Here is a 6,221-nt window from a genome sequence, read left to right as displayed (position 1 = left end):
TTATTACGAAAATCGGTATGCATCTTCGGCACCCTGCCCTGATGGCACTCAAAAAGTAATAAACCATTAGGTCTGATGCTCCATGCCATGCTTAGCTCCTCAATTTGCCTCTGGAGTGCTTGGCCCCGTGATTGCTGCTTGCAGCTATATTTATCAGTATTATTATGTATCAGTAGTATTTTACCTATTATATTTGTCCCTTTGCAGGAGCTTGACATCTCCTGTCATTTTATCGAACAGAGCTATGGAAAAGAGTATAAAAATTCTTATGATGATGAAAAATACAGTAAACAGTAATATTGTGAAATATATAATGTTGCAATTTAAAATAGCTGTTTTCTATGCGAATATAAAATATAATTTATTCCTGTGCTCAAAGCTGAATATTCAGCATCATTACTCCATGTCACATGATCCTTCAGAAATCATTCTGATTTGCTTGCTCAAGAAACATTTCTGATATCAATGTTGATTACAGTTTTGCTTCATATTTTTGTGGATGTGATCTAACTTTTGACCACCAGTGTATAAAATAATGCATGTGAACTAATTAGCAAATTATGTTTTTATTATAATACAATATATCACTTTCCTCGGCACTTGAAAGCGAAAGTCTTCAGATTTACAATGTTCTAGAGTACGTTTGAAAATTATATTTTAGAGTTTTATGAAACATTTTCTTAGACACGTGAAATTACGAAAGAAAGCCTGGATAGAGATATACAAACATTCACTCTTATCTTATGTCTGCTGAAAAATGCTAAATTAATGTTTATGTAGGCTACATTGTGACTAACAGTGTTGGGGAAAGTTACTTTTAAAAGTAATGCATTACAATATTGCGTTACTCCCTAAAATAGTAACTAATTACGTTACTTAGTTACTTTTTATGGAAAGTAATGCGTTATATTACTTTTGCGTTACTTTCGTGTTACTTTTTAAATATAAGCAGGGCTTGATTGTTTTTAATATAAGAAGTTCTGTTTATAGCAAATATAAAAGCCCTTTCACACCAAAAAGTGTAATGAATAAACCTCAGGCTGAAGCAAAAGTAAATTCATGTCTGTACAGTAGAACACAGGAGAAGACGGTTCAACGCTCTTCAGCAATAAAAAAGCAATGAAGCACAATTGTTAGTTTATCTAAAGTCATTTTTGCTAATGCACATTCACATTTAGTCTAGAACTACAGTAACATCATGTTTACACAGCGCACACAATTCCTCTGTAGCCTACTCCCGATTTCTCCCAATATGGGGACAGGAGACTTGTCAGTCAATAAATGGGAAAACAAAGTAACTGGCATTACTTTTTTGAAAAAGTAACTCAGATATTTTCTTGTAATTTAAAAAAGTAATGCGTTACTTTACTAGTTACTTGACAAAAGTAATCTGATTACGTAACTCGCATTACTTGTAATGAGTTACCCCCAACACTGGTGACTAATAACGTAAATGGCATTAAAATCAGAGAAATTCGAAAAGGCCAGTAGTAGTTTGCATCCTTGAAAATTAATCTGTCGTTTAACATTTTTTTATCGTAAACAGTTACTTAACGTAAAACTTTGCGCGTTCATATTCTGGGCTCTTCTGCAGAGTTTGATCTCATCGCTGTCTTAATTCATATGCATACGTAAAAATATCCACTTCGATTACGGTGCGGTTGTCTTAGTGTTTATGACAAGTGAAATGTGAGAGAAACTTGCCTGGGTGTTGTTTGAACATCGCGCCACGTATTAAAAGAGCTTTTTAGCCTCTGGAATGCGAATTTTACCAGAAAATTAACCATGGTTTTATTGTAGTAAAAGTGTAGTAACCATGTTTTTTTTTTTGGAGTATTGATTGCCATTTGTATAACCACAGTTTTACTACAAATACCATGGTTAAATTATGGTTAGTGTAGCCAGGGCCGTTTCCAGCCAATTTGACGCCCTAGGCGAAATCCCTATTGCCCCCCCCCCAAATTATATATATATATATAAAGTGTTACCTTGCCAAAGCACTGACAGAGCCCACTGATCGAATGGCGTTGTTGAGCGCTCCAAATGCAAACTTTGCATGCAACAATCAGGCAGCAATTGACAGCACTCTGATCTAGTGGCATACAGGCATCGTCAGATTGACAGTATTCTAGCCCAATAATGTTGGGGGATCCAGTGGGGGCGGCAGTCATATTTCAGGGTGACCGTGCCGCTCTTTATCACAACCCTGCTAAAAGTGCCAGTACGTGCGCTCATTGGTGCCCCTTCAGCTGGTGGCGCCCTAGGCGACCGCCTAGCTCGCCTATGCCTAGAAACGGCCCTGAGTGTAGCAAAACCACGGTTTAACTATAGTAACCATGTTTTTTGGTTTTATTTGTGGTAAAACCATGGTTAATTTTCCATTCACCACTTTTACCCCCCACCCCACCCCAATTATTATATGAGCTAAACAAATCACACTGTTTCATTAATATTAGTTATATTTGAATATATTTTGGAATAAACTTCCAGAAAGTCTGAGCGTGTGCATGGTTCTTCTCATTAAGAGATAGTAACGCAGATAGTTCGATGCAGTGTGACGGTATCACCAGTAGAGGACGCCATAACATTTTTCTCTAACACTGTGAAGTCAATTAATACCCTGAAAGACATTGCTGTTTTTTTTTCATAAAAGGAAATAAAGTTTAAATTGAGATCTGACCTCAATAAAGTAGATTTTGAGTATTTAAATGTGAAAAGAATGTCCAGTGCTGGCAAAATATGTTCAGACTGATTAAAGTCATTACAGGACACATAAATGGTGGTTTGGCATTTTTATAGGGACACCCACTGTATGACACAGCTGAGAACAAAACTGCTTATCTCACACTTCACACCTCAGGAATGTGTGCTGCTTTCTCTTCTATTTGTAGAGCTCAGTTGAGTTTGTGGTACTATGGTGGTGGGACTTCTGTTCTTTCAATGAACTCAAACACACATCCAGGTGGCTCAACACAGGAGATCCCGGGGGACCCAACTGGATGCCAGGCTGCAGTTTGCTGACATCACCTGTCACCATCTTCCCCTTGGGCTCCGGCTGAGGATGGAGTAGTTTCCTTTGATCCAGAGCTCCTGTTATTGACATCATCTCTGGGATTTCCAATAGTGATTTATACACATACACATACACATGCCTATATGCTTGTACAGAAGCTTGATTTATGAAATACTTTGGCTACTTTACCTACTGTTTGCAGCTACCAGTAAGAGTTGTTGTATGTTGTACTCCTAGCTGCGTTTAACAAATTTTACCATCTTTTTTTGACTTTTAAGAGAGCAGTTTCCTTATATATTGAAGATTTGAGTACATTTAGGCACATTATTGCCATTGTGGCTAACAGTTAAAAGAGTTTAAAGCAGCCTGCTGTATTAATGCTTTGGAAAGTAATCCAATTAGCTTGTAAATAAAAGAGACTTTATTTATTAAACTGATTATATTTATCCAGATCATTGAGATGGATAATTTCTTTGTTCCTTCTGGTTCAAATTTGACATTAATTTCAAAATCTTTGACTTTTCAATTGTAAACGTTGTGAGGAGCATGAGTCTTAAAGTTGTCACAGCATTTTTAACAGTACAAACCTCATAATAATGAAGGAAAGTAGATGTAAAGTAATACATAATAATAATATGTCAAAAATGGTCACATAAGGAGTGACATGGATTTCCTAGTCTAGTAAGAGTTAAAACAGTGCTTAGAATCAGTAGGCTAAAACTTTTTCTCTTTCTCAAATCATCTTGAAGGTGCAGAAATGACTAGAATTCAAACATCAAATTGAATAATCTGAATATGATTTAAGATGACCATTTTTTATAGTTTTAGCTTACAATAACAACAGCTTCAAGTACTGTCTGTGGTGGATGTGTAGATGTCTTTTACAGGCATCCTACACATCTAAACAGTAAGCTTTCTTAATACTGTGGTTAGAGGTGAAAAGGCCAGAGATTTTTTTTACAGCAGTTTCCATATAAATCAAAGATTTGACTAAATATCTGTAGACATAAGCCTTAGACATAGGCCACTGAGGCTTCTAATTTAAAAGTAATCCAATTAGCTTAAAAAAAAAAAAAAAACGACTTTACTTATTAAACTGATTATATTTATCTAGATCATTGAGACTGATCATTTGCCAGTTCCTTCGGATTCAGATTTGACATATTAATCTGTCTTCCCTCAAGCATGATGTCATGCAATCTTACAGCCAGGATGTCACTTCTGATTTGTCTTCGGTTGTGTTCATTGAGCTGCAGCTGCTCGTCTGGGGACTCATTCTTCTTGCTAGGTGACTCAAGCACCGCTCAACACGCATCTAAAGTTTAAACACAGCAGAATGACAAGTAAACACTGTTTGGAAAAAAGGACCAGCTAGACCACAATCATAACATTGTAAATGCTAAAATTAAGAAAAAATAAGTTCTAACATCTTCACTTCAACAGTTTTTCCTGTAAATGTAAACAACCAAACTAACAAAAGCTTAATGTAAATTTATAAGAGACTCTGATCAGGAGCTGCACAGATATTAGCAGTGAATCTCAACAAATACTGTCACAGTAATACAAATACGCATTAAGAAATCACATACTGTGATACTGCACCAGCAACATTTTGAGTCATTTTACTCCCAGATATTGCAAGTGCAAAAAGTGTGTTAATGAAGGCCTGTTTGTCATACAAAATACTTCCTGCAGAATGGCAGCAACAACATCATGTTTTGTTTGGCTAGCATTTGGATGACTGACAGAAGCCTAACCACACCGTTTTAGCAATTGTGGTTTGTTACTAGGAGTCCACGCTGTTGCTCGACCAATCAGCATGAAGAGAAGTTGACCTTCAGCTGTGGGTGTATTCCTTCAGGGCAGCCACAAAAACATATGAATGACTGGGAGATCGTCATGAGCAGCCAATCAGGATGCAGAGCTGCTCTGACCAATCACAGTTGCTTTCTGTTCTGCCAGACAGTTACCAAGTCACTGCTGCCTAAGTAAGCTGGGGTCACCTGCCATTGGTTGAATGTGCTGAGAACCCAGCGCCTGATTGGCTGAATAAACACACTCCGTTGCTAGGGAGCTGCACCAATGGCAGTGAGGCCGAAGTCAGCTGTTTGGTTTCTAGGCAGGCTTTACTTGCTGAGATGTTTTGGCGGGAGAGCGGGGAGGAAGGAGGGGGTGCTGTAGAGTGAAGTGGAGCATGTGATGTGTTTGTGTGTTTAGCTCTTCCTCTTGTAGGATCTTTCTGATGCAACATGCAGTTTTGAGGGAGGCGTCTCCTGGGCCTCTTGTGATTTTTTTTTTTTTTAACGGGTCTTTACTATGAAACAAGAACCAATGATGTAGCTGTTGCCACGGAGGCAGCGCCAGCATTTGTTTTGCCTGGCTCTCATCTTGTACCTCCCCATCCACAGTTACCGTAGAAACAGAGTCACTTTGAGTCTATTTCAATCCTCTTCCTCTAGTCAGTGATTTGTCTGTACCTCATCCTCATCTGAAACCATCCCAACATTTTAGCAAACTGAAATCCCTGCCAGCAATATGTTGGCCTGTACTGACTAGTTAGTATGCAGGCTTTAAACAATCTATTACAAAACAAAAACTATTCTTCCTTTACATGTCAATCAACACATTCTGTTTTAGAGTTAACTAGCACAGTTTTTCATATTTAAATTGGCCATTGCAACCTCGTGGTTGAGAAGCATGGTAACAGTGTGCACAGGAATGCTGAGCCCAGTGGCTGACAGAAAGGATGATGTCATCAGAAGCCAGTGAGAACAGGAAGATTGTGATATTCAGGTGACTCACTTCCCATTTACAACAAGTGCACTTGAACTGTGCACTTGAATTGTGGCTCAAGCAGAAAATATGCATGCACAAAAATGTGAAAAATGGAAATGTGTACAAATGGATCATAATAGCCACATATATTCCTCTGTCCAAAAATGTTAAAAGGGTCATATGATGTTGCTAAAAAGAACATTATTTTGTGTATTTGGTGTAATGAAATGTGTTTATGCGGTTTAAGGTTAAAAAAACACATTATTTTCCACATACTGTACATTATTGTTTCTCCTCTATGCCCCACCTTTCTGAAACGTGTCGATTTTTACAAAGCTCATCGTTCTGAAAAGCAAGGTGTGCTGTGATTGGCCAGCTATCCAGTGCGTTGTGATTGGCCGAATTCCTCAAGCGTGTGACGGAAATGTTACGG

General features: G+C 37.9%; 1 long non-coding RNA gene across 1 annotated transcript in view; it reads right to left on the bottom strand.

Moving 5' to 3' along the window:
• Positions 1–2,784: 2,784 nt before the first annotated feature.
• LOC107697116 (uncharacterized) overlaps positions 2,785–6,221 on the bottom strand; it is a 9,647-nt gene continuing 6,210 nt past the window's right edge. Inside the window, exons 2-3 of the long non-coding RNA XR_001635158.1 lie at positions 4,219–4,328; positions 2,785–3,090 (exon numbers count right to left, since the gene is read on the bottom strand). This is a non-coding gene — a long non-coding RNA (uncharacterized LOC107697116). The remainder of the gene's footprint in view (positions 3,091–4,218; positions 4,329–6,221) is intronic.

Source organism: Sinocyclocheilus anshuiensis, unplaced genomic scaffold (genome assembly GCF_001515605.1).
Source record: "Sinocyclocheilus anshuiensis isolate Anshui unplaced genomic scaffold, SAMN03320099.WGS_v1.1 scaffold38, whole genome shotgun sequence".
Lineage (NCBI taxonomy): Eukaryota > Metazoa > Chordata > Actinopteri > Cypriniformes > Cyprinidae > Sinocyclocheilus > Sinocyclocheilus anshuiensis.
Note: the sequence above shows the minus strand (reverse complement) of the source record. Positions and strands in the feature narration are given on the sequence as shown.